Here is a 27,739-nt window from a genome sequence, read left to right on the forward strand (position 1 = left end):
ACTCTATGTCAGTCATCAGTATTATCTTAGGACGTTAAATGTTTAATTTATGTTCGATAACTTGTTTGTCACTACCATTACCTTTTAATGTAGTTAGGTATGGTCTACAAATCTGTTGTAGAAGTTAATATTGGCTAGAGTGGAACACTTTGAAATAAATTACTCTCCCTCTGATGAATTATAAATATATCAGCAATCGTTTATGAAATTCAAGTGCTCATTGCTGTTCCAATTGTTTGTAAATTTTCGGTTTCGAAATAGTTTTGTGTTACAGTGACACTTCTATATTTGTGTACAGTTTGATTATATCAAACAACACAAATTTTCATACTCGTGAGGTCTTTATGTCTTTTATAGCGTGAGCTAATGTTTCTATTGCATTCATATATATTATTTAGTTACTTCCGTTTTTAGTTTCTTAATTACAGTATAGGTTGTGCTGTCAATGTAATTAATTTTAGGGAGTGATGGTGAAAGTTCCTCGTAAATTTTGGGTTCTGATTGTACAGATATGGTTTGTGGGTTCATAAAAGTGTATGATTTCCTTTCTAGACCTGCGTAGATACACAGTAAAACAATACACCGTAACAGAATCTAACGTATTAGGTCACACTTTAAAAATCGTTTATATCCCCCAAATAAAAAATTTGTCTCATTCAATATAACCAACCTCTACGCAGCTCTACCAGTGCCACATGGAATAGACCTAATAAACAAAAACAGTGAACGTCACAGAAAAAGCTTATGCTATAGAGGTTGATGTGACTGAATTACAAATTGTATCGAATACAAGAAAAAAAATTTACTAGCAATTGGACACAGCAACGATGGCCAACTTCATTGCTGGAATTATAGCTGACATATTTGTTAAGACATTTTCAGTTCAAACTTGCCTATTGTAGATCGAATTATCCAGAAAAACCTATGTGTAGACAACATATACAGGGTTATTACAAATGATTGAAGCGATTTCACAGCTCTACAATAACTTTATTATTTGAGATATTTTCACAATGCTTTGCACACACATACAAAAACTCAGAAAGTTTTTTTTAGGCATTCACAAATGTTCGATATGTGCCCCTTTAGTGATTCGGCAGACATCAAGCCGATAATCAAGTTCCTCCCACACTCGGCGCAGCATGTCCCCATCAATCAGTTCGAAAGCATTGTTGATGCGAGCTCGCAGTTCTTGCACGTTTCTTGGTAGAGGAGGTTTAAACACTGAATCTTTCACATCACTATGCGTGAAATTTGCCCGCATGCGTTCAACCGTTTCTTCGCTCACTGCAGGCTGACCCGTTGATTTCCCCTTACAGAGGCATCCAGAAGCTTTAAACTGCGCATACCATCGCCGAATGGAGTTAGCAGTTGGTGTATCTTTGTTGAACTTCGTCCTGAAGTGTCGTTGCACTGTTATGACTGACTGATGTGAGTGCATTTCAAGCATGACATACGCTTTCTCGGCTCCTGTCGCCATTTTGTCTCACTGCGCTCTCGAGCGCTCTGGCGGCAGAAACCTGAAGTGCGACTTCAGCCGACCAAAACTTTATGAGTTTTTCTACGTATCTGTAGTGTGTCGTGACCATATGTCAATGAGTGGAGCTACAGTGAATTTATGAAATCGCTTCAATCATTTGTAATAGCCCTATACGTGTAAACGTTAATGACAGTGCCATACATATAATAGAGAAATAGAAACATGATAATACATAGTTCCAAAAAACACTTTTAGCCCTGCAACAGCACTCCCACTATACAACTAATGTACACAACCAGAATTACAAACTATAAATCAAGAAAAAGTTGAAAAGACAACACAGAATAACATAAAAACACTAACCTCACAACACCATGATTTGTCCTCATTTTAGGAAAGCTGAAAATGGCATCCCATCACAGTAACACTTGAAAAATAGAAGTACAGTCAGGATGCACTAAATTCCAAATTTTCTAGAATTCAGGAATATATAAAATCCCATGATATGATTGTAATCAATTTTACATTGGGCTAACAAGTAGGAACTTCGCAGCTTAAGTGCAAAGAATTCACTCGAACTTGTGAAAGTAAACACTCTTCATTTTACATGCACCTCCATAAACAAACACACAGACCTGAAAGAATAGAATAATACTGAAAATTCTCCATCGTGGACCCATTGGTAGGACAACTAAAATGAAGTCTTAACCCATATCCATACTACGGCGTATCCAGCCGAAGCTCTTCATGATAAAATGAATTTGAAACACAAAAAATATTTGGAATACTTTATTGACTTCGTAAAAGTGAAAGAATAAATTAAGACGCCTCATGACACCATACAATAAGAAAAGCTCAGAATTCTCAACAGAAAAATATCTTTCCACTTTAAGTAAAGACATATTGAAATGCGATCTTTGTAACGTAGCCATAGCATTTATTTCCTGCGAAAGTAAGTTCACTGTAAACACGTACCATTCAGTGGAGTAAGCTCCCCTGCCAACGAATACAGGTGTAAATTACAAAACTCGGCACCATATGTAAACTGAGACTGCATAGCATTACAGGTAGCTATATTGTACTGTATGAATCCTAAGGCAGATAATTATCAACATAGATGTAAAACACTAAATGTATACTTTTGTAAGTTTATACAAAAAATTTTCCCATAAAATTGGAAGATAACTTGAAAATGACTTAGCAACTGGAAGAGGATTCGTCACGTATATATAGTTTTCAAATGGAACTATATGCATTTAGATTAAAAAACTAAAAGTACAATAAATTCGAATGTCAGTGGTTTCTGTTGCAGGATTCTAGTCATTTACGACATCTCGTATTTTGAAAAGTTTCCACATTGACATTTGTACAGTAATTGTGGTAGCACACACTAAGGAACAACACAATTGCACATTAGTTATTTTAGATTCTGAGCAATAACGAGACAACTCACCATCACAGGCTGTATTCAAAGTGACCACCGGCAGCGGACTTACACGCTTCCAATCTGGTATGGAATGACTTCTACGTAAGTGCTAACATTTCAGCTGAAATGTCCAAGCAAGCTAAAGTAATACGTCGTTCCATATCATCGGGTTTATTTAGTATCACCTTGTAGACGCAGGAAAAGTCTAAGGGCCAGCCAAGGTACAAGTCCTCTGGGTCCAATCCACCGATTTTTCAATTCGTGAAGAGATGCTTCAGTACTTCATTCACTACAGGCTGGACAGCTATCGTGTTGCTACTACGGGCACCACCCGGTCTGCAGGGAAACGTCCTACACCATCCGTGGAACATGGTCTGTTAGGAGGCTGTGGTACTTGTGGGCATTCAGTGTTCCATCTATGAAACACGGGTCTAGGAGCTGATGGTTCACTATCTCACACCGTACATTTACACTCCATGAACGCTGACTCTCCACCTGACCAAGCCAACAAGGAATGCAACAGACCAATAGTGCATGTTTCGGCAGTTTACCTCTAAACAAGATATAAGAAACATCTATACTATATTATCTTAATGCACATGCATAGAAAACAAAATTCTCATAACTGTTTCCCTGCAGCTCTTGATGGAGCCAAATGTGACAGTAATGGAACCTGTATCGATGGAGAATCCATAGAACACTTGCCTGACTCATGCCACTTCTTCGTACGATTGCACGAGAGGCAACTTGCAGATCAATTGCAACAGCCGAAAGAACGTTAATATCTCTTCTTTTCTCGTCATTTGTATCCTTCTGTTACATTGTCTAGGTGTTACACTACCTGTGGTGTCACCGCCAGACACCACACTTGCTAGGTGGTAGCCTTTAAATCAGCCACGGTCCGTTAGTATACGTCGGACCCGCGTGTCGCCACTATTAGTGATTGCAGACCGAGCGCCGCCACACGGCAGGTCTAGAGAGACTTCCTAGCACTCGCCCCAGTTGTACAGCCGACTTTGCTAGCGATGGTTCACTGACAAAATACGCTCTCAGTTGCCGAGACGATAGTTAGCATAGCCTTCAGCTACGTCATTTGCTACGACCTAGCAAGGCGCCATTATCAGTTACTATTGATATTGTAAAGAATGTACAGACAAGAGCTACGTTCAACATTAATGGATTAAAGTTAAGTATTCTACCAGTTACCTACTTTTTTTTAAGTTCTAATTACCTTGTCCTGTTCCAGACCTCACGCCAGCCTGCGTGAGCTTAAAAGCGTGCCTTTCGGCTTCCTCTCAATTTAGTGGGTTGGTCTCCTGCCAATCCACAACACTACCAGTTTCATCTAACTAGTTGAATAAGTTGATAAATTACTGCCGAGATGGTTGACGTCTATTGGGATATCTCGCTGCATACACTGTACAAGAACGAACAGCAAACTTCTACCGTCTCCATACAACATGAGCAATAAGGTTTTTCCTGCGTTGGTAAATCTCACGGTCCAACCATGACCTAATGCTTGGGGTGTCACACACAAACAGACTACAAGTCGCAATGCCTTAAAAGAGCACACACGTACAGTGTAAGTAAACTTAACAACCTAGAAATTACGCAGGCGGAATGGCGTAAACAAGGGTCGGTAGGGAAACTTTTCAAAATAGGATATCTCGTAAACAACTCTCACTAGAATCCGGCAACAAACACCACTGACGTTCTAATTTAAGTCACTTTTACTTTTTTAATGTTAATAGTCAGTGTTCCGTTGAAAAAGATATATTTTATACAAAAAATATACTTCCTAAGTATTATTACAATATTTTTATTGGCTAAGAGTACCAGCCGCTGACTACCAATCCAGTCTGTGGAAGCCGCAAATCAGTAGCACATTCCATTTTCGAAATATCTGCGATGCAAATGTATGTGTGTTTATTCAATTAATTTGCTTCTGCAATGCGGAATTTCGAGCATCGCTGAAAAGTGAGCGAGCAATGCTTTATAGTAAACACTATTCGTGCTTCTTTTACTCAGAGCATGAGGATTATTTTTCACTTTCAACATTTTGATGACACAAGTGCAGCGACCTTTTTAGCACATTATGAAGCGTTTATGAACAATCTGTCACAGCTGCGTATGCACGGGATCCAAACTAGTCGCGAAGCATACCTGTATATAGTGCAACTGTGAAAGAATGGTAATAAACACTTCATAAAACAAGTGGTCATTTTACGTGAGCTTTCATTACAAACAAAATCAGCTGTTAAGTCGAAGTTTGGGCGTGAGCTATAATTTTTCTGCTACATTTCAAGATGACAGAATTTTTTTGTGCTAACACGTACTTTACTAGCACGGTTCTGATGATCATATTTCTACATACATAGTGATAAGCAAATGAAGTTGAGTTTTGAAAACGCCAAAAAATGCTATGTAGCTGGATGGTAAACGCAAAAGAACGCAAATAATTTTAGTAAGCTGTGTGCAGTTAACAGATTATTTAAATTTTATCCATCAGGCAACACACTTGTCTCAACAGCTCACTTTTGCTGTAATGTTTATTTTTTCGTCAGTTGTATAGCTTCTTTCCTTTGAGATTCTTCCAGAAAGAGAAACGAAGCTGAGGCATTTGTGGTAGACAGGATGACTAACAGATCATTCTTACCTCCTTTTTAACGTACACCCGCTGTACACTCATTAGACTTTGGGGCCCCAGTAATGAAGAAGCATAGGAGCTGTGTATCAAATGGCCACATAGCACGATCGCAGATGATGAGTATCCAGTTTTACAAGTCAGGCCTGTGAACTGTAGCACGACGATTACTAGAGAGAGCAGAAGTGCTTTTAGTTTGATTTCAGCAATCAGATTCCAGTTTGGGCGCCTCAGCACGGCCGCTGTGCTGATTTGATTTAGCGTTTGATGGAAGGCTGAGGAGCCTTGCGGGCTGGGTCCACGGAGTCCTGTCATATTCATGTCAGTCTGCTAGTAGTTAAAGTTTGCACAAAGACTGTAGTTTGTTCAAAATTACTGTAGGTTTGACAGCTACAATGGAAGTGAAGGGGGAGATCCCACGCGGGAGGTATGGACCACATGGCGCCGATCCTACGATGCATGAAGCAGCAGCAACTACCCAGAGTTCCAAACCTTCACCCCACCACCACAACACTTCTCTCCCGCACCGCGTTTAAATTACAGGCAGCCTGCAGTCCTGTGCGATTATTGAATTCTGTGATTTTGTTGTCGTTCTTACTGTTGCATGATTTATTACTTTGTTTATCGTTACTGTTATTTGTTGTGTGGTACTGAAAATGTCAGAAAACTTCATCGGAAGGTATGAATAGAAATGTTTCGTGTCATTCGCTTGGCAAGTGAATTACTGTACGAGGTCAGTGGAGAGAAATGGTCAGCGCACTGTGTGTGTACTTTGAGAGTAAAAAAAAGAAATACCTGTATGTTGGACCGCTGTTCTCTGTTAACAATGTAATCGATAGAACTGTTGCTGCTCTGGACACAAAAACACTATTGCGAAAACTAGGTACGAAATGTTCAAGAAACAAAAGGAAACGGTAAAAAAACTAAGCTTGTAACTCAGGGGGAAAGGAAACTTTGTATGTACAAGCGGGTTTTCCGTATAAATTATTAAAAGGACAAGGGCAATGCATTCTCGAAAGGAAGCAGACATATTCTTACTCACGCAGGCAACTCACAACGTTTTGTCTCAAACGGCCTCCGCTTTGAAAATCAAAACATTTCATGAAGGAATAAACCACGTCATGTTAATAAAGTGGTTCGTAGAAGCACTAATTCAAAATCTTGGGAACTGTCGACGACTGTCGAAATAATACAAGGGTGAACTACCGGATGTCAAAGTCGAACGGGAAAAATATTTAGGCAAAAGACCATGTTGCCATCATCAGTGCACCTGATGAAACCAAGGTGGTCGTTTGCCGAAATATTGCGGCAATAACACTCGGCAGTTCACGCGTGAACTATTTTGACATGAAGTAAGCCGACTAAAGCTGAAGAATCACTGTCAACAATTGTTCTATACATCTCTCCTTATCATTCGGTTCTTGTTGACAAGGCACTTACCTTGGAAAAATTAAAGGATGAGATGTTTGATTGACTTCTGCGTCATAATTGCGATGTAAGTGACAGCCTCAGAAAGTTGAAGCTAATGAAATTAATAATTCTCCATCAAACATAGCTCAAAAAATGATTCAAATGGCTCTGAGCTCTATGGGACTTAACATCTGAGGTCATCAGTCCCCTTGAACTTATAACTACTTAAACCTGACTAACCCAAGGACATTACACACATCCATGCCCGAGGCAGGATTCGAACCTGCGACCGTAGCGGTCGCGAGGATCGAGACTGAAGCGCCTAGATCCGCTCGGCCACACCAAAACATAGTTCCCGATATACGAAACCTACAAGATGGCGAAAACATACGGGCATCCAATCGCTAGCACGCCACTTTTGCACTGCCATAACTACCCAGTAGAGTTTGTAAGGGTTCCAATTAAAGGCTTCATTGCCAGGAATAATAATAAATTTACTCTTTCTGCTGTCTAAGCATTAACAAACAGAAGCTGTTAGGAACATCATCTTTGAAAACTGCAAGAATGTCAACGAACGTTAGTATAGCAGCATGGAGAGAACATGGCAGAATAATGCAGTTTTGGAAAACGCAGTGGAGGAACTGATTAGTTCAGTAAGTAACATCAGCGACAGTTACAATAATATTTCAAACATCTGTCGCTATGATGCGGAGTTCTTCCATGATCACCATAGAAATAAAGTACAGGCGGATTCAGATGCATATTTGAACCTCGGTATTTACAGTGTTAAGCATGAACGAAACAAAATTGTACGTATTATCGTAAGTTTTGACATTTTAATAAGAAGGCCTTATCAATCACTAATTCCAGATGAAGTTCGTCTCAGGTGCTCTGCCCATACATCGCACAAAATAAATGCGACTCTTAAACATACGACCGCTGCAATACTGAAATAATGTTAATCGTATCACTTTTGTTATTTCTCCGATTACTCTTCAGCCTATTTCAGATACGTTTCCTCAGCACGATGAACACGCATCGACCTTATATTTTGTTCTGTTAAAAATAAGTAGAGGCACCACAAAATTAATGGAAGGTTAATTGTACATCGAACAACTACTTCCTCGTGACGAAACCACACGGGCGACCACTTAATGCATCAGTCGCGAGCGGATCATTGTGCCTCATGTTGTTGTTGTTGTGATCTTCAGCCCTGAGACTGGTTTGATGCAGCTCTCCACGCTACTCTATCCTGTGCAAGCTTCTTCATCTCCCAGTACCTACTGCAACCTACATGCTTCTGAATCTGCTTAGTGTATTCATCTCTTGGTCTCCCTCTACGATTTTTACCCTCCACGCTGCCCTCCAATACTAAACTGGTGATCCCTTAATGCCTCAGAACATGTCCTACCAAACGATCCCTTATTGTAGTCAAGTTGTGCCACAAACTTCTCTTCTCCCCAATCCTATTCAGTATTTCCTCATTAGTTATGTGATCTACCCATCTAATTTTCAGCATTCTTCTGTAGCACCACATTTCGAAAGCTTCTATTCTCTTCTTGTCCAAACTATTTTTCGTCCATGTTTTACTTCCATACATGACTACACTCCATACAAATACTTTCAGAAACGGCTTCCTAACACTTAAATCAATACTCGATGTTAACAAACTTCTCTTCTTCAGAAATGCTTTCCTTGCCATTGCCAGTCTACATTTTATATCCTCTCTACTTCGACCATCATCAGTTATTTTGCTCCCCAAATAGCAAAACTCCTTTACTACCTTAAGTTTCTCATTTCCTAATCTAATTCCCTAAGCATCACCCGACTTAATTCGACTACATTCCATTATCCTTGTTTTGCTTTTGTTGATGTTCATCTTATATCCTCTTTCCAAGACACTATCCATTCCGTTCAACTGCTCTTCCAGGTCCTTTGCTGTCTCTGACAGAATTACGATGTCATCGGCGAACCTCAACGTTTTTATATCTTCTCCATGGATTTTAATACCTACTCCGAATTTTTCTTTTGTTTCCTTCACTGCTTGCTCAACATAAAGAAGAACATCGGGGAGAGGCTACAACCCTGTCTCACTCCCTTCCCAACCACTGCTTCCCTTTCACATCCCTCGACTCTTATCACTGCCATCTGGTTTCTCTACAAATTGTAAATAGCTTTACGCTCTCTGTGTTTTACCCCTGCCACCTTCAGAATTTGAAAGAGAGTATTCCAGCCAACATTGTCAAAAGCTTTCTCTTAGTCTACAAATGCTAGAAACGTAGGTTTGCCTGTCCTTAATCTAGCTTCTGAGATAAGTCGTAGGGACAGTATTGCCTCACGTGTTCCAATATTTCTACGGAATCCAAACTGATCTGCCCCGAGGTCGGCTTCCACTAGTTTTTCCATTCGTCTGTAAAGAATTCGCGTTAGTATTTTGCAGCAGTGACTTATTAAACTGATTTTTCGGTAATTTTCACATCTGTCGACACCTGCTTTCTTTCTGATTGTAATTATTATATTCTTCTTGAAGTCTGAGGGTATTTTGCCTGTCTCATACATCTTGCTCACCAGATGGTAGAGTTTTTTCAGGACTGGCTCTCCCAAGGCTGTCAGTAGTTCTAATGGAATGTTGTCTGCTTCCGGAGCTTTGTTTCGACTCAGGTCTTTCAGTGCTCTGTCAAACTCTTCACGCAGTATCATATCTCCCATTTCATCTTCATCTACATACTCTTTCATTTCCATAATATTGTCCTCAAGTACATCGCCCTTGTATAGATCCTCTATATACTCCTTCCACCTTTCTGCTTTCCTTTCTTTGCTTAGAACTGGGTTTCCATCTGAGCTCTTGATGTTCATACAAGTGGTTCTCTTTTCTCCAAAGGTCTCTTTAATTTTCCTGTAGGCAGTGTCTATCTTACCCCTAGTGAGATAAGCCTCTACATCCTTGCATTTGTCCTCTAGCCATCCCTGCTTAGCCATTTTGCACCTCCTGTCGATCTCTTTTTTGAGACGTTTGTATTCCTTTTTGCCTGCTTCATTTACTGCATTTTTATATTTTCTCCTTTCATCAATTAAATTCAATATTTCTTCTGTTACCCAAAGATTTCTACTAGCCCTCGTCTTTTTACCTACTTGATCCTCTGCTGCCTTCACTACTTCATCTCTCAAAGCTACCCATTCTTCTTCTACAGTATTTCATTCCCCCATTCTTGTCAATTGTTCCCTTATGCTCTCCCTGAAACTCTGTACAACCTCGGTTCTTTCAGTTTATCCAGGTCCCATCTCCTTAAATTCCCACCTTTTTGCAGTTTCTTCAGTTTTAATCTCCAGTTCATAACCAATAGATTGTGGTCAGAGTCCACATCTGCCCCTTGAAATGCCTTACTATTTGAAACCTGGTTCCTAAATCTCTGTCTTACCATTATATAATCTATTTGAAACCTGTCAGTCTCTCCAGGCTTCTTCCATGTATGCAATCTTCTTTTATGATTCTTGAAACAAGTGTTAGCTATGATTAAGTTATGCTCTGCGCAAAATTCTACCAGGCGGCCTCCTCTTTCATTTCTTAGCCCCAATCCATATTCACCTACTATGTTTCCTATTTAACTGAAATATCTCGTGTTTGAAAACTTTGACAGAGCTTCGTTTCGGAGTGGAAGGAAATTAGACTTATTCTTAAGATTTCATTTACTTCATTTGTTCACCTAAACTCAATAACAGGAAAGTTTCTCGCGTGCAGAAAATTCGATAACGTCTTCAGCACAGGAATTTTCTTAAACTGTCAGTAAGTCTTCTTTTTAACTTGTTGCAGAAAATGAAACTAAAATAAAAAACATAACGAAGCTCTTCCAGAACATACTGATGCAAGTTCCGCATTTTTAAACTGAGTTTCAGCGAACTGAATGAAATGTAACATTAGGCGTGAATTCCGTGCGGGAAGTGGCACCTCTGATACGCACCTCCACGTGTTCCTGATGACTTGTTAACGCCTTTTGAGAAGGTTGTAGATAGCTTTGTACACATTTTCGCACGTGTTGTGTAAACTATTCAATCTACAGCTCAGTGCGATACACCAACTTCGAGAACAGTGCAATATGATGCAGCTGATATATACAGGGTGATTTGTTTCCATCGTGTACAAACTCTAGGTATAGATCGGTGACGAGATATGGAAGAAAAAATGTCTAATGAACTTGTATACTGAAATGCTTGGTTTCCTCGCTAGAGACCATTTATTCAGTTACACTTTGCAACGGAGACTACTGTCTAATACGAGCTGTACCATGCAGCTACAGTATACATGGTTTCCTCTTAGCGGGTGGTACTGTTCCACGTAAGTCTCGCCCTAGTACCCCCTCCTGCCGTAATAATTGGTAATGTTGTGTCCGATTCACTTCTCTTGCTGACTCACTTGTAGTGGATGTGGTACAGCGTTGTACACAGTGGTTCTGTATTCGAATCGAGAGCTTGCCGACAGGGTGTTTACTTACGGAAAGGCAAACTGCAACTAGTGGCGGGTACCAAGATTGTATCAGGAGACCTAGTCCCGCCGACAACAGTCACAGTATTCAATTTTGACAATAATATTTCACCGTTTGTCAGAGGCAGGGTAGTCTTAGGAAGTCATAAGGGACGTATTCGAAATGTTGGGACACGTGACTTTGAAGAAAATGTTATGAACACTGTGGAAGGTGACCGCTATCTCAGTACCTGGCAGTTGACCCGCCAGTACGGGGTAAGCCAGAAGACCGTGTGGAACATTCTCCATGACAATTATTACTATCCTTATTACTGACAGAACGTGCATGGCTGACTAGCGACAGACTTTCTACATCGGGAGGAGTTTTGTTACTGGTTTCTTCACCAGGCAACCACGACTTCTGAATTTTTGTCATCCGCCCTATTCAGAGATGAGGCCACCTTTACGCGGAGTGGTATATTCAACTTTCATAACATTCTTCTGTGGGATAGTATGCAGAACCCCATGGTGTGGTGACAGCGAATCGTCAGTATCGGTGCAACCGGAATGTGTGAGCCGGGGTAACTGGCGACCGTATTATGGGACCAGTCTTCTTTCCACGTCGCCTAACAGGCCGGATCTATCGGCGTTTCTTGCGGGTGGCTTTGCCTCCCCTAGTGGAAGAAGTGCCACTGATGATTCGAAGGTTTATGTGGCTTCTACATAATGGTGCACGAGTCCACTTCCCGCTAACTTCCGGACGCATCTTAGTCTTTGCTTTCCAGGCCGATGGGTTGGACGAGAGCGACTAATTGCGTGGGTTGCTCGTTCACCGGATATCAGCTGGTGTGATTTCTGGTTATGGGGCCATCTTAAAAGTATCGTGTATGCAGAGACCACTCCAGATGTGGAGACACTGGAACAGCGTATTCATGATGTCTTTGTTCTGATGCAGCCAGGCCGATACGAACGTGCGAGACAGAACATGCCACGGTGCGTAGACGCATACTTTGAGGCACAAGGAAACCATTTTCACCACATACTGTAATTGTGGTTGCATGGTACAGCGCGTATTAGAAGGCAGTCTCTGTAGCAATGTATGATTGAATAAATGGTCTATAGCACGGAAACCATGCATTTCCGCATTAGACCTTTTTTGTTCCGTATTCTCTCATCGATAAAACCCTAGAGTTTGTACACGGTGGAAAAAATCACCCTGTAGAACAAGTTATTGAGCCAAGTATGTGATTGAATCAGATGTTTAATTAAACTCAGCATATGCAATTACCAAAGACAGTTGCATAAACAGAATGGCAGCAGCTGGTGATAAACTTAGTCACGCTTGATACACGAGGTTTTTATCATATGAATTTTGTATTTAATTACTGATTTTCAACACAATCAGGATTTTTCACAGTTTCACCCAAATTCAATTAAAGATTCGTAAGTCTGGATGCAGCAACTGAAAGAGCAGATCACTTCCTACGGTACTGATGTGGCATTTATGTCTGCGCTGTAAACATTCGAAGCACAGTCAACAAAGACTATACTGATATATTCATTCCAAAAATACAATCATTCTAATTAATATTATGGTCGAACTGCTTGATCTATTACTTATTGTAATGTATCGTTCCAAGCAGCTCTTCAGTGCAGTTCTGTATCCAAAGCTGTTGAAATTGCCGATATCTCCAACCTGCTGACCGACAGAAATTCTCGGAAACTGCAGTAGCGAGGGAAGCGATCTTGTAATACGTGGCCCCCATCTTTGGTTCAAAAAAATGGTTGAAATGGCACTGAACGCTATGAGACTTAACATCTATGGTCATCAGTCCCCTAGAACTTAGAACCACTTAAACCTAACTAACCTATGGACATCACACAACACCCAGTCATCACGAGGCAGAGAAAATCCCTGACCCCGCCGGGAATCGAACCCGGGAACCCGGGCGCGGGAAGCGAGAACGCTACCGTACGACCACGAGCTGCGGATGCCCCCATCTTTGGTTTTAAGCAGCTCGCTGGACGCAGTTGAAGAGGCAGGATCTGTGCTTCTATGGGCCGTGATTTGGCAGCATGTTTTCTCTGATTCAGGTTTTCGGGAGGGCAGGCGCAAAACCTAGAATTATAGCGACAGCGCTCGGAACGTAGGATTTTCATGTGTAAGACTGATATGATTTAGAATAATTACAGACAGGATTCGACTCTGAGTGAGAAGCTTGTTGTCTTGTACTTAGCACTGCCAACTCTCGATCACGGGGCACCGGGTTCGATTTTCAACCTGTTCGAAGATTTTGTGCGTTTGGGACTATAAATATGAGTGTGAATGTGTGGGTTACTCATCATCATTTAGTGATCATCGACGCCCAAGTCACCGGCTTGCACCAGGAGACTGAACTCCCCAGATGGGGACTCCCGACCAAAAATACCATAAGCACATTTCATTTTGCTTTAATCCCATGAATTTTTTGTAGTTTGAATTCGGTTTATCGTGAGTTTCTGCACTTAGAATAACTTCGTTGCGAGTTGGACGCTAAATTCAGACGTTCCGACCAGAACTCTAAATATTATACAACAGTCGGCACCTAGAACCATTTCTCGAGTGTTAGAAGGACATGTTTATCGCGATTGGTGCTGGTTTGAATATATAATATTTTGAGACACTGAACTCACGCACGTTATGTAATTTTGTGCTGTTACAGGATTTATTTTATAATTCATAACAAGTTTCTAACCACCATGAAGCGGCTCGAAAAAATTGTGATCTGCTTAGTTTGAGTGCGTAGAACTTTCTCTAGTCAGCCGTTTAATACGTGCTTTGTTGTATAAACTGTGCTTGATACTGAACACTAATGGCTACTCGTTGTTGGGCAACGTTATTTGCATTCTGCACCTGCACAGAGCTCTGTATACCGGTTTTTGTGTACTATGGACAATTAACTTGAAGTTCAGTATTGATCAAATGATTGGTGTGGACTTCAAACCATATGATACAGATGTGAGTCAAAGACAATCTTATTACCGTACAGCCGCAGAATCTAAACACACTTCGTTCTTGAAATAAATGAAGAAATTAAAAGTGAACAACATCAGGATGAGAATGGTACCGAAATACTAGATCCACAGCCGTACTATAGAAGCTACCTTACGCTGTTTGGCGGAGGGTACTTAGTGTACCTCTGTAACCAACTCCCCCCCCCCCCCCCCCCCTTTTTCCTGTTACCGTCGTGAATGGTTGGAATGAAGAACGATTGCCGGTAAGCCTCCACGTGGCCTCGAATCTAATTTTATTTTCATGGTCTTTTCGGGAGATATATTTGTTCAGACTTCTAGTAACGCACATTCTAAGATTGAAAAAAACCACACCGTGATACAGAACGCTTTCTTGCAGCGTCTGCAACTGAAGTTGGTTGTTCATTTCCGTGACTGCAATGAAACGCTCTGCTCTTCTTTGGGTCTTCTCCATCTTATCTGGTATTGATCCGACACTGACGAGCAATATTCAAGTATTGGTCAAATGTGAGTTTAGTAAGATATATTACCTTAGGATTTTTCCAGCAAATCTCAATCTGTAATTAGTTTTATACTGTCGTTCCACTTTAAATCGATCCGTACACATATTCCTAGATATTTTGTAGAAGCGACTGCTTTCATTGATTGCTCTGCAATCGTGTTATTATACAATAACGGGTCTTTCTGTCTAGATATTCGCAGTACTTTAAGTTTATGTTGGAAGTCAACTGCCACTGCTTGCGGTACAAGTCGATCCCACGCATTTCGGTACAATTTCCTAGCGTTTCATCATCCACGAAAAGACCCATGGAACTTCCGATGTTCTCTACTACATGAGGTATATATACTGTGAAGTGTAAAGGACTTGTAACACTACCAAAATTTCTTTCACATCTGAAGGCTAATGACATGTCCTGTTCTATTTGCTAGAAACTCTTCAGTCCAATCGCTCATTTGGTCAGTATCCCGTATGCTTTTTTTTTGTTCATTAGACGGCAGTGCGGATGTGGATAGTGGATCCAATGCCTTACGGAAGTCAAGGAACATGACATCCATCTAGGCGCCGACATGGTTACTGGACGCCATATCCAACAACTTCAGGGTTTCGGGGACGAACAGTGCGAGACGGGTTTCACACAATCGTTGTTCTCGGAACCCATATTGATTCCTACAGAATGTTATAAAGCATGTTCCAAAATTCCTCAGCAGATCGAAGTCAGAGGTACAGGCCTGTAGTTTTGTTTGTCTCTTCGACGATGCTGTAGATACAGAGTCGCAGTCAGGTCCAGTAGCCTTTCCTTTGTTCAGTGATTTGAATATCTCATGGTCACTTACTTCGAAACCAACCAATGGATATTAAACGCGCTCTTTAAGCACACATGGATCGATGATTGCAGTTTGAATCCAGAGAATTTACAGCAAAATAATAGACATAGCGCTGCCAATTTTTGTCGATATACGTGGAAGCAGACATGTGATACTGATGGAAGTGTATCAAGTAACCCTCGCCGTATGAAATGCATTAAATCTATACGTGTATTTGTATACATGAAGGGTGATTCAGCTGCCCCTACTGATTCCTTGTATTCAACCCACACTACATCTGTGTCAGGAAAGGTATACAGACTGTCAACAGCCATTAGTAAGGTGTAGGGTGGGTAAGCAGGGCACATGGGCTGCTGGAGTGGAATTCCGACCCAATTAGAGGATACAAAATTTTACTTTCACCACGTTAATTAAAACAGAAAACTGGTAACAACACAATGATTAATTAGTATTTGCAAATTGTGGTGATATACACCGATTATTCAGTTGTACAAAAGCAATGAAAATAATTCAAAATTTTTTTGAAGAGAAACAGCCTTGTAGCCCCAACATAAAATTAATAGAAAGTTACTTTACACAAATATAACCTTAACATAACTACCGATCTGAGCTAACTAGTCAATTATTAGTGCTTGTTAATATGACAAATAACATTATTTAAAAGCTATTAGGTTTAAAAAATTCTCAAGTAGCAAGATCTCATGGATACGTGAATGAACTATTATGGAAAACATTCGGCAATATAATATGATAGCCTGAAAGGTCCAGCTGGTCCCGGCTGAGGTTCGAGTCCTCCCTCGGGCATGGGTGTGTGTGTTTGTCCTTAGGATAATTTAGGTGAAGTAGTGTGTAAGCTTAGGGACTTGATGACCTTAGCAGTTAAGTTCCATAAGATTTCACACACATTAGAACATTTTGAACCAGAAATGTCTACACAGGAATCAGCACATTCTCAGCGTTTGGCGTCCACATCGGCAGCGCGTCTCAGTTCCGTGCTCGAGAGCTCAAGTGACAACAACAGGCAGGATGGCCTGCGCACGCCAGTAACGGCTTCTAGAACACACAGTCCCCGGTATTAATACACAGTTCACAAAAATACTGAAAACAACAGCCAAGCACTGGGTAACGGCAAATGCCGGAAGAGATGCTAAACGTTGTAGTGTGAGAACCGCAGTTGCTATTAAGGTAATTGTCCATTACACAGCCTCCAATGACGTGAAATTTCACTTGATAAATTTATAAACAACACCTAGTTCAAGGTTGTAATAACCAGACAATCCACACACATCCTTAAATATCAAAGCACCGTTTGATGCCGCAAAATTGTTAGTATTATAGTTGCCAACAAGGAAGAAGTTTGCAATTCCAATTTTAATTCAAATGGTTCAAATGACTCTGAGCACTATGGGACTTAACATCTGAGGTCATCAGTCCCCTAGAACTTAGGACTACTTAAGCCTAACTAGCCTAAGGACATCACACACATCCACGCCCGAGGCAGGATTCGAACCTGCGCCCGGAGCGGTCACGCGATTCCAGACTGAAGCGCCTTTAACCGCATGGCCACACCGACTGGCTCCAATTTTAATTATTTTAATTAGCGGCTGAAGTTTTTACAGAGAATAAACTTTGATTCATACAATTGACCACTTAACATATTAACAATAATAACAAAAAAGGAACCGCTGAATATCGGCTACACTTGTTATTCGAGATAAATGCAACGGAACCAGGGCACAGCGCAGTTACATGGACTTGGAATACCAACTATCCCGGACCCACGTGCAAGTGGTTTAAGGAATGACTAGCAAAAATCAAAGTGGCTACACGGAGCAATCACATCCAAAGTTCCACCACAAAATGGCTCACCATTTAAAGTTAGTCCAGGAGCTCGCTGTTACGTGCACGCCAGGGTAATCTCCCGCGCTCGCCTCAGGATTCGAGATAGACACGACTCTCAAACAGAGCCTGTCTTGACCGGTGACTGCATCCGCACTGCAATTCTGCTCGCCGCCAGACCCAGGCGCCGGAATGTCAGCATCGTGTGCCCTCGCAGTACACCAAGCGCCGACTGACTACTCGCGATGCTCCGTGCGCTGTCTTCCGTCTGTCACTGCCCCCGACCGAGTCTCTCCCTCGCGACCCGCGGCAGTCCTAAATACAGGGCGCTAGCCAACCACGACGCCGCAAAGCGATTAACTTCGACAGAGAAGCTATCCGGCCAAGAGCATCGTAGGAAGTCACGACTCAGCCACGTAATGGATATAAATTCCCTCTCAGAGCTTTGGACGACTGTTAGAGCAACGAAATCATACCGTAACAAATGAAAGTGTGAATTGACTATCAGTAACAAGGTATTTTTCGACAAAGATACACCTCACTTCTGCCATGTTTTTCCAAGTGTCTCCAGTCTTGCTTTGTGTAATTAGCGCTGTAGTCTCATAGGATTTGGATGTGTCTGTAAGTTTACTTCGTTTATAGTGCTTAGTCTTTCGCAAAGCTTCAGAAACGTTGCCCTATTAAGTGTGTATCAGGATCAGAAGCAACGAAATTAACAAGAGATACCAACAGGATATCAGAATGGGAATTGTGGAAGTAGCGACTATCCGAAATATCACCTCTGAAACACGAAAGATTAAGTACCATAAATGGAATAAAGTTAGAGAGACATACAAAACCTGCATGACTATACGGGTAATTAGACGACGGGAAATTGGAGACAGAGGTAAGGTATATCTCAGTCCACTAATACTGTATAGCTCATGGCCAACCCTCATATTTTTTATTGTATGATTCCATTTGCTAACAGTCACCCAACGTTCTCAGACGGAACATTTATGCAGGTTACAAAAAATGAATTTGTAGGCGGAGCTGAACAACCTCTATAAATATCGGACACCCTCTTAGCACAGTGGTCGCTAGGGAGACCTGTAAGTGGTTTATAACCGGTATCAGGCAGCCGTGCTACCATTCAGCGCTGGCGAAAGTCGTGGCAGTAAAATGATGTATAATTATGTTTCAGTCGGTTTTCTGTCAGTGTAGTAGCATGGGTCGAAGTGACAAAATGGTAAAAAGGAACTGTCTCGCTCGAGATGCCCGTGACCACACTGTGAATGCAGTAATCCGCTTTGTTTGTCTATTAAAGCAGTCTGACCAAATCGTATACAACTGCTCTCATGTATCACACCGTAAGGTCAGTGGTTGTAAATAGTCAGTAACCAGCAATGACATGTGACGCACGTCACGCCTTATCAATGACAAAGTTTAAAACCAGTCAGGAATTGCTGCTGTCAGCGCATGAGGGAACATCTCAACCCACTCCGATCGAACTGCATACAATGGACATTTAGAGGCACGTATGTCGCAAAATGCCATTCTTCACAGCGCCTCAGAGAGATGCACGCATTCTGTGAGCCACGAAACATAGTAACAGGACAATAGCTGGCCCATGAGGCGTTCCATTCACATCGTGTAGACAGTGTATGAGAACAAACTGAAAAGTAATGCCTCACAATTTTTTTATACTGTTCTCAAGATCAGCTGATTTATTAATGTCATGCTCATTACTCGACCGAGTTTATTACTTTGCTGAGCTAGAGGGATTATTGTGTGTAGCCTAGCGCTTTGTGGCATGACTATGTGGGTGAGTGAGAGGCCCTCAGAAAACAGAATGTAGGAATTCGAAGAGTTCATCCACACGTGGATCACACTCTTCTTCAGCACGATGACCCCATACCACACACGAGTATTGCAACAGCTGCAACGACCTGACGCCTTAGGTTCGCTGTTAACGATCACTCTACATACAGTCCTGACTTTCATCTGTTTCCAAAACATAGACGCCTTCGAGGATTTTCATAGTGATGTAGCGATGCAGGCAGAGATGAGGTTATGGCTCCGTCAATAAATTCAAACATTCTACATTGACAATATCAATTAACTGGTCTCTCGTTGACAGAGTGACTGTACACAAATAAATATGTAGATATGAAGAAAAATACGTAGAATGTTAATAACGTTGTTTTATTTAAAGAGCTGTACGGGTTTTTGTATTTCAAGGCGGAGGTGTTTATCTGATGTTTATCGAACTATGACTTGTGCCCGCTTATCAAAAAATGGTTCAAATGGCTCTGAGCACTATGGGACTTAACTACTGTGGTCATCAGTCCCCTAGAACTTAGAACTACTTAAACCTAACTAACCTGAGGACATCACACACATCCATGCCCGAGGCAGGATTCGAACCTGCGACCGTAGCAGTCGCACGGTTCCGGACTGCGCGCCTAGAACCGCTAGACCACCGTGGCCGGCGCCCGCTTATCCAGGATTTCGTGAGCGTGAAACAGGATGTTCATTTCAGCTTTATCTACGATCAAGGGTGTGTGCTATTCTCTACATCTCCATGATAAGTAATTGAAGACTCCCGTCTTCCAAAAAGGCTGCAAGCCGTGTTCACAGAACTGCTTACAGTGCACCACGATTTACAAAATAAATCTTTCAATCTGCAGAGGAGTAAAGACTGATTCGAAATTTTCTAGTTGAGATATTCCGTGCCATATCGGAGCTGAAAACAAATTTTGTATCTCCATGACAGTGCTCTTACCAGCTGAGCAATCCAGACGCCACTCATGATCCGCCCTCAGAGCTTTGTCTGCCAGCACCTCTTTAGACCCGGATCTCAATTCTGGGGAAGTATTGCTCAGTAATAGCTTTTTGCTTCGCAAATATTCGCAGAAAAGACGAAGAGGGTTTATGTGTAAATGTGGCATATGACAAACAAGTTGTATTCTGTAGTCTGCAAAGTTTTAGGTCTGTGAAGGTGACCATCATTACCTGAGTATCTAATAATTAAATTACATAGAAACAACACGTTCTTTTGAACCGTCTCATCTCTTAGTAGGGCTATTAACATACACTTCGATTATCGAACAAGAATCAGCTAAGATTGCTCTGCTACTTCTTGATAGAATACTACCCAATTCTTAAATATTTAAACACAAATCATTCCTATCATAATCTGTAAATAAAAGGAGTAAATACTTCGGAAATAAAAATTCTGTGTAACGTTCAGAAATCAACATATTAATAGAATAACAGAACATTGCAATTACGGAGCTACACTGCAACGTTTTCATAGCTGTCGTGTTTTACAATAGGATGTGATGTACAGAAACAAGTCACAAGAGCAGCCAACACATTGCTCCACTATTACTGCAACGATTGTGTTGATGTCAAGTTGCGGTAGCAAAAATGTTTCGTTTGTGGATATCATTATGTTACAACTTCAATGAATAAGAACACTTTGCACGAAAGGTGAGGTTCCAAGATCGATTCCCACTGCCGCACAACCTTTTTCAATTTCGCAATAGATTCACACCAAGATGTTTAACTGAATCGGGCTTGCCTACGATTCAGAGAATAGAGGCACTGGCTGCTGCTCTTCATCACATCTGTAACTGCAAAAAGAACGTAGCCAACTTTGTAGACTTGAATCTGTCATCTGTCTTCAATGTTTGTCGAGTAAAATAGTCAAATTTCAGTTAAAACTGTGTGTTCGATTACGTTGTATACGCTGTTTTCAGAGCTGTGTTCCCTTGCATTGAATGTTGATGTAAAACCTATTGTAGTTCTAGCTACATGGGGTTCTAATTTTTAAATATTGTCTGTACTTACCAGCATGATCAGAAGAAGATTCAAATTTATTTTAATTTTAAAATCAATAAAGCTTGTTAGTAACTAAAGCTTAATAACAATTAAAACTTAATAATAACGCTAAAGCTTATGTAATGTGTATTGTGTGTTAGGGATTACTGAGAAAGCTACATGGGACAGTCAACCTGGTTTACCACTGTTTACATCATTTCTTTCGACTGTTCTATGATACATACGTAAGCGAATGTATGTGATTGCACTGTTTCGTAACCAAGTGTGTTTCTTTCATTCTACTACTTTTGGAATAAAGTTATTTGCATGCCTTATGAAATACGGTTAACTGAGTCTTTGTGCTCAACTTTTTCGCAGGAATCTTTAAAATGTTTCATTTTCATTTTGGAGAGGATTTACTTCGTCTTTAACTGTGTGCACTTAAATAATCCCGATCACAATCCATCCGACAATAGTTCTATAAAACGATACGCCCACTTCAAGCGTCGTTGTAGTCGTGGAAGGAAGAAAGATAAGGACTTATCGTATCGTCAACGACAGGATCATCGGGGACCGAACACAAGTGCAGATATACAGGGATGGGGATGGAAATTAGACTTGTCTAGGTCAATGAATTTTTGCTGAAATTTGTTTATAGAAACAACGGAAAACAATTAGAACTGATAGTCAGGAAATTGAATCTTGTGTCTTCCGAGTTGGACACCAATGAACTTTGAACACGAGGCTCCATAGCTCTGGCACTGTACTGCAAACCCGCTTGTCACAACGAAGGCTCTATTGTGCTCAATTTAGAGTACTCGTAGCTGTACGTAAGGGTTTCATCGTTAGCAACTGCCAACTGCCATATTCTGTAACGTATATGTATACAGAACACTTGTGCTTCAGTACGATCATGCAAGAATCATTTAATTTCGCCCAATAGACTGTATTTTTAAAAAATAACTTGTTTCAGCAGATAAAAGGAAAAAGTCCTTACATTGTATCCCACTGCTCCCTACACTCTGAAGTGATGCATGTCTTAGTTCATTTTTGAGGTCTCTGCTAACTGCCGTATTTATTAACGATCGTAAATGCTTTCGAGAAAGCTGCTGCTAATTGATGTCATATGTAGATGGCGAGGTATGAATCGATATCTGGTGCCGCTGACTTTATTTCGGTGTTCCTGTGTAGACTATGGCAACTCTCTCTCTTTGATTTATAAAAACCCGTCGTTAAAATTATGACAGTTTGATGTGTTGATACACAGGAAAATTAAGAGTTTGGAGCAATCCAACACGTCCTTGACGCTCGGAATAAAACATCCGGACTGGATTAACAAAAAATTTTCAGTTAAACGGACACTAGCTTTACAATTTTCGCTGAGGTTCAATCATTTACAAAACAGGCATCCACTCGAGACAATGTCTTATATCCTTAGAAACCTCATTTGTTATTTTCGCACTTACGGTGCTGTTAACGAAATGCCCACGTATATTGATACAGAATTCATGTCTATTACAGCCAGTCAAAAAAGTCTCTTTCCTTTAACATATTATCGGCTCAAATGGCTCTGAGCACTATGGGACCTAACATATGAGGTCATCAGTCCCCTAGAACTTAGAACTACTTAAACCTAACTAACCTAAGGACATCACACACATCCATGCCCGAGGCAGGATTCGAACCTGCGACTGTAGCGGTCGCGCGGTTCCAGACTGAAGCGCCTAGAACCGCTCGGCCACACCGGCCGGCAACATCTTATTATTAAATCCTTGGTGGTGCGAGATCTCTTCACACATTTTCCAAGTAGATGATTAAATTAATAGATACCAATAAAGTTTAAAAAATGACAGCTCCATTTGTATTATCGCGAAATAAGGAAAAGAGTACCACGGACACAATATGCGGGTTGTGATGGCCATCATTAAAACAAAATCGTTTTACTTTGCGGCTAGATTTCAGTCTCAGACTTTCTCCTCTGAATGGGAAAATATTTTGTTGCCATCCACCTACAAATGGAGAAATTATCACTGTAATAAAGTAAATCATAGTTTGCATGGAAATATGTAAGTTTTCGTTTTTCCAGCGCGCTGGAACCGTAAGGAAATAGAGTGAAAGTGATTCGATCAGCCATATGCCACTTGCTTCGGTGTGATTTGCAGAGACGTGTTGCGTATGTAGATGTAAATTTTGATTTTATTGGGTATAAAATTCTCGCGTAGCCATCATCACAAAACTCAATTACCACCTCCTCTGAAGGAGCACTGTTCTTCTGCTTGTCTATGGAAATTTAATCTCAAAAGCACCACTTGCTTTTGAATCGTTTGATATCTGCTCAGTACAATAAATAATTAACATTATACAGTTTGAAATCGTTTTTCAAAAAAATTTCACATACCATACCCAATTCAGCTCTACAACCACATTCCAATTCTCTTTTAATTGTCTTCCTTTTCCCAGTCTAATTACGTAAAATATAGAAGTACAAAATGTGTCACCCATGAAATCTACACATCAGATAACGTAAACAAATTAATCTGAGATATTTATAAAAATGTAAACACGAAAAGAATATTTCCATCCCAAAATATATTGCGGATTATATTCTTATTGCGCATTTGATATTCACGCACAATATTCTACAACTATTTGTACGAAAATCAAAAATTCCTTGGCATTGTACAGTGACTAAATGTAGAAACGACACAAGTACAAAGAGAAGATCTTCAGCCACATGAGAAATAAAAGAGTTCTGGGCTGCAGAAATCCCAGAAGAGCGCAGATGACTGCTCTACAGTATACTGAGATAACAAAAGGCGTGGGATACCGCCTAATACCATGTCGGACCTCCTTTCGCTCGGCGTAGTGCAGCAACTCGGCATGACAAGGACTCATCGTGTCACTATCAGTTCCCAGCAAAAATATTGAGCTATGCTGGTTCTATAGCCGTCCGTAACTTCACGATTTTGTGCAAGAGCTCTCGATTACGTCCCACAAAGGTTGGATGGGATTCATTTCGGGTGATCTGGGTGGCCAAATCATTCACTCTAACTGCCCAGAATGTTCTTCAAATCGATCACGAACTCTTTTGGCCCACTTGAGCATTGTCATCCACAGAATTTCAGTAGTTGTTTGGGAACATGAAGTCCATGAATCTCTGCTAATGGTCTCTATGTAGCCGACCATAACCATTTCCACCCAATAATGACATGGTCCTGAGCACCTACTCCATTACATGTAAACACAGCCCACTCCAGTATGCAGCCACCGCGAACTTGGCGCACTGTGTTGTTGACAACTTGGGTTCATGGCTTCGTGGGGTCTGCGTCACACTCGAATACTATCATCAGCTCGTACGGTTTTACTATCGTCCTTGGCCCAATCGACATGATCAGAGCCCGGCAGAGGCGCTGGAGGCCATGTCGTGCTATTAAGAAAGACACTCGTGTAGATCGTCTGCTCCCATAGCTCATTAATGACAGATTTCTCCGCACTGTTGCAACGGATACGTTTTTCGCACGTCCCATATTTATTTCTGCGTTTATTTCACGCAATGTTGCTTGTTTGTTAGCACTGACAACTATACGCAGTTGCCGCTGTTCTCGGGCATAAAGTGAAGGCCGTCGGCCACTGCGTTGTTCGTAATAAGAGATAATTTCTAAAATTTCGTATTTTTGCCACACTGTTGAAGCTGTGCATCTTGGAATATTGAATTCCCTAACGATTTCGGGAATACTATACTCCATGCATCTAGCTCCAGATACCATCACCTATTCAAAGTCTGTTAATTCCCGCCATAACCACATCAGACACCTTTTCACATGAATCACCTGAGTACAACTGGCAGCTCCGTCATACGTTGAGTTCGCAATGCTACCTTCTTCCGTAAATGTGCATATGACATGTCCCATGACCTATTCACCTCAGTGTATGATTTCAGGGTCCTGGCCATAAGTTCAAATGGCTCTGAGCATCTTAACATCTGAGGTCGTCAGTCCCCTACACTTAGAACTACTTAAACCTAACTAACCAAAGGACATCACACACATCCATGCCTGAGGCAGGGTTCAAACCTGCGACAGTACCAGCAGCGCGGTTCTGGACTGAAGGGTCTAGAACCACTCGTCCACAACGGCCGGCTCCAGGCTATAAGTGCCCCGACAAAGATGGCCACAGTTCTGTCATAGGAAGGAAAAAGTGCTCATACTGCGTTTTTACTGTACGGTGAAAAGAAACTTGTACATAACAAATGTATGTTAAGCACGCGCAATGGTCACATGAATCCGACGGGAAGTGTAAGGGGCACATTGCCGCTCTGCTCCATGCCTCTTGGTTCTCCGGCATTTTTTGAACTACCAACACTTCACACGCAACAGCCGACAGAGAGAAGCCGTTGGGAAGTGGGTCGATCGGTTTGATTGAGAGGTCCGACCATCTTGGTTACCCAGTGTAGAAACCTCAGTTCTTTCCTCCGCCGGTTACACCATACACGTCACTATATCAGAAGCCGAGTTTATGATCCGATATGTTGCCTATATCGTGTCTCTCTGACTGTACAGTTTCCAGGGTCTGGTCTCCAATGAAATTATCATGTCCCATGTGGCTCCGGTGAGGACCAATCTGTGTATAGTTGAAACTCTTACGTCGAAACAAACACACACACACACACACACACACACACACACACTCACTCACAGCAGAACCGATAGCAGAGAGTATTGTGCTGTCTCCTGAAATCCTGGTCTGTTTCCAGTCATCTTCAAGCACTTTTGAAGGAAAGTAGGTACGGAGAAGGACTGTAACTGCTGATAGTTACAGGGTCTTCTCCGCCCACGCAAACCACCTTCGCGATATGCTGACTGTTTTGTATGCCGTAATGTCTCTTTATACTATGACAATTGCTTAGCCGCTGCACCAATTCGTCGAGTAAAATCTGTAAAATTAACGTTTATGCAGAAGCACCATATACACTGATGAGGGAAAACGTTATGATCACCTACTTAGTAGGTGTTTGTCCGTATGTGGAACGAAATACATCACTGAACTTGCGTATCAGGGAGCCGATAATTTGTTGGTAGGTTTGTGGAGGTATGATGTGGAGGTATGAGGCATCAGATGTCTAAGCGCAGGTCACGTAATTCGCGTAAATAACGGGCCGCTGATTTCTGTAGGCAGTGATGGCGCCCGATAGAACCCAGATGGATTACGTAGCAGTTACATCAGGAGAATTTCGTCGTCGAGACATCAACGTGAGTTCACTACAATGCTCCTCAAACCATTGTAGGACGGTTCTGGCCCCGACACACTCAAGATGGCATCGCCGTTAGGGACGACATCAAATGTGATGGGATGCACTTGGTTCGTAGCTCTTAGCGTGTTTTCGATTACTACCACAGGTCCCATGCAAGCGCAGGAAAATGTCTCCCACAGCGTAACACTGCTACCACCAGTCTGCGTCGGTGGCGAATTGCACGTTTCGAGCCGCTGTTCACCTCGATAAGGGCGTTTGTGGAGACGACCGTTGACTAGTGTAGCAAAGATGTGATCCACCTGAAGAGCCGACACATTTCCATTGATCGATGGTAGAATCCCGATGGTCTCGATTTCACTGCAATCGTAACTGACGATTTCGCTGTGTCAACATGTGAACACGCTGGGATAGCCTGCTGCCGAGCTGCATGGTCAACAATGCACGATGTACGGTGTGCTTCGAAACACTTGTGTGTGGACCAGCATTGTGCTCTTTCGCCAGAGATGCCACAGATCACCATATGTCCTACATTTCAGAGTAGACAATCCTCCGAACCCCACGGTGTTTGAAGAGCTGTGGACATCCAACTATTTAGCGCCTAGTGGTAGTTTCACTGTCCTTTTACATAGATGCTCACGAGAGTAGCACGTGAACATTCGACCAGCTTCTCCGTTTCCCAAGTACTCGTTGGCAGGCTCTGCGTAAGAATAACCTGCCCTTTGTCAGAAATCACTTATTTCGATGGATTTCCACATTTGTAGCCCATATATTCGGTAGGGTGATCACTCATCTGCGTCAGCTGCCCTTACATTCTCGTACTCCTGTTACCGCGTCTGTGCCCCCAACGCAATCAGGTGGCAACCAACGTCGTGGTAGGTAGTGGTCATACCTTTTTTGCTTATCAGTGCATATGCTACAACAACACTAGCCTAAAGTAAAGTTGAACGCCATTGGATTAGATATTGGTTTATATGTAGTCCACTCTAGAACGATACGTAGAACACAAAACATTTGGAACCTATGTAAGTAGGCTGTTTAGGTTTTTATATTGGTAACACCACGTAGCGCTCTGATGAAAATCACTGGCT

This window comes from Schistocerca piceifrons, chromosome 2 (genome assembly GCF_021461385.2).
Source record: "Schistocerca piceifrons isolate TAMUIC-IGC-003096 chromosome 2, iqSchPice1.1, whole genome shotgun sequence".
NCBI lineage: Eukaryota > Metazoa > Arthropoda > Insecta > Orthoptera > Acrididae > Schistocerca > Schistocerca piceifrons.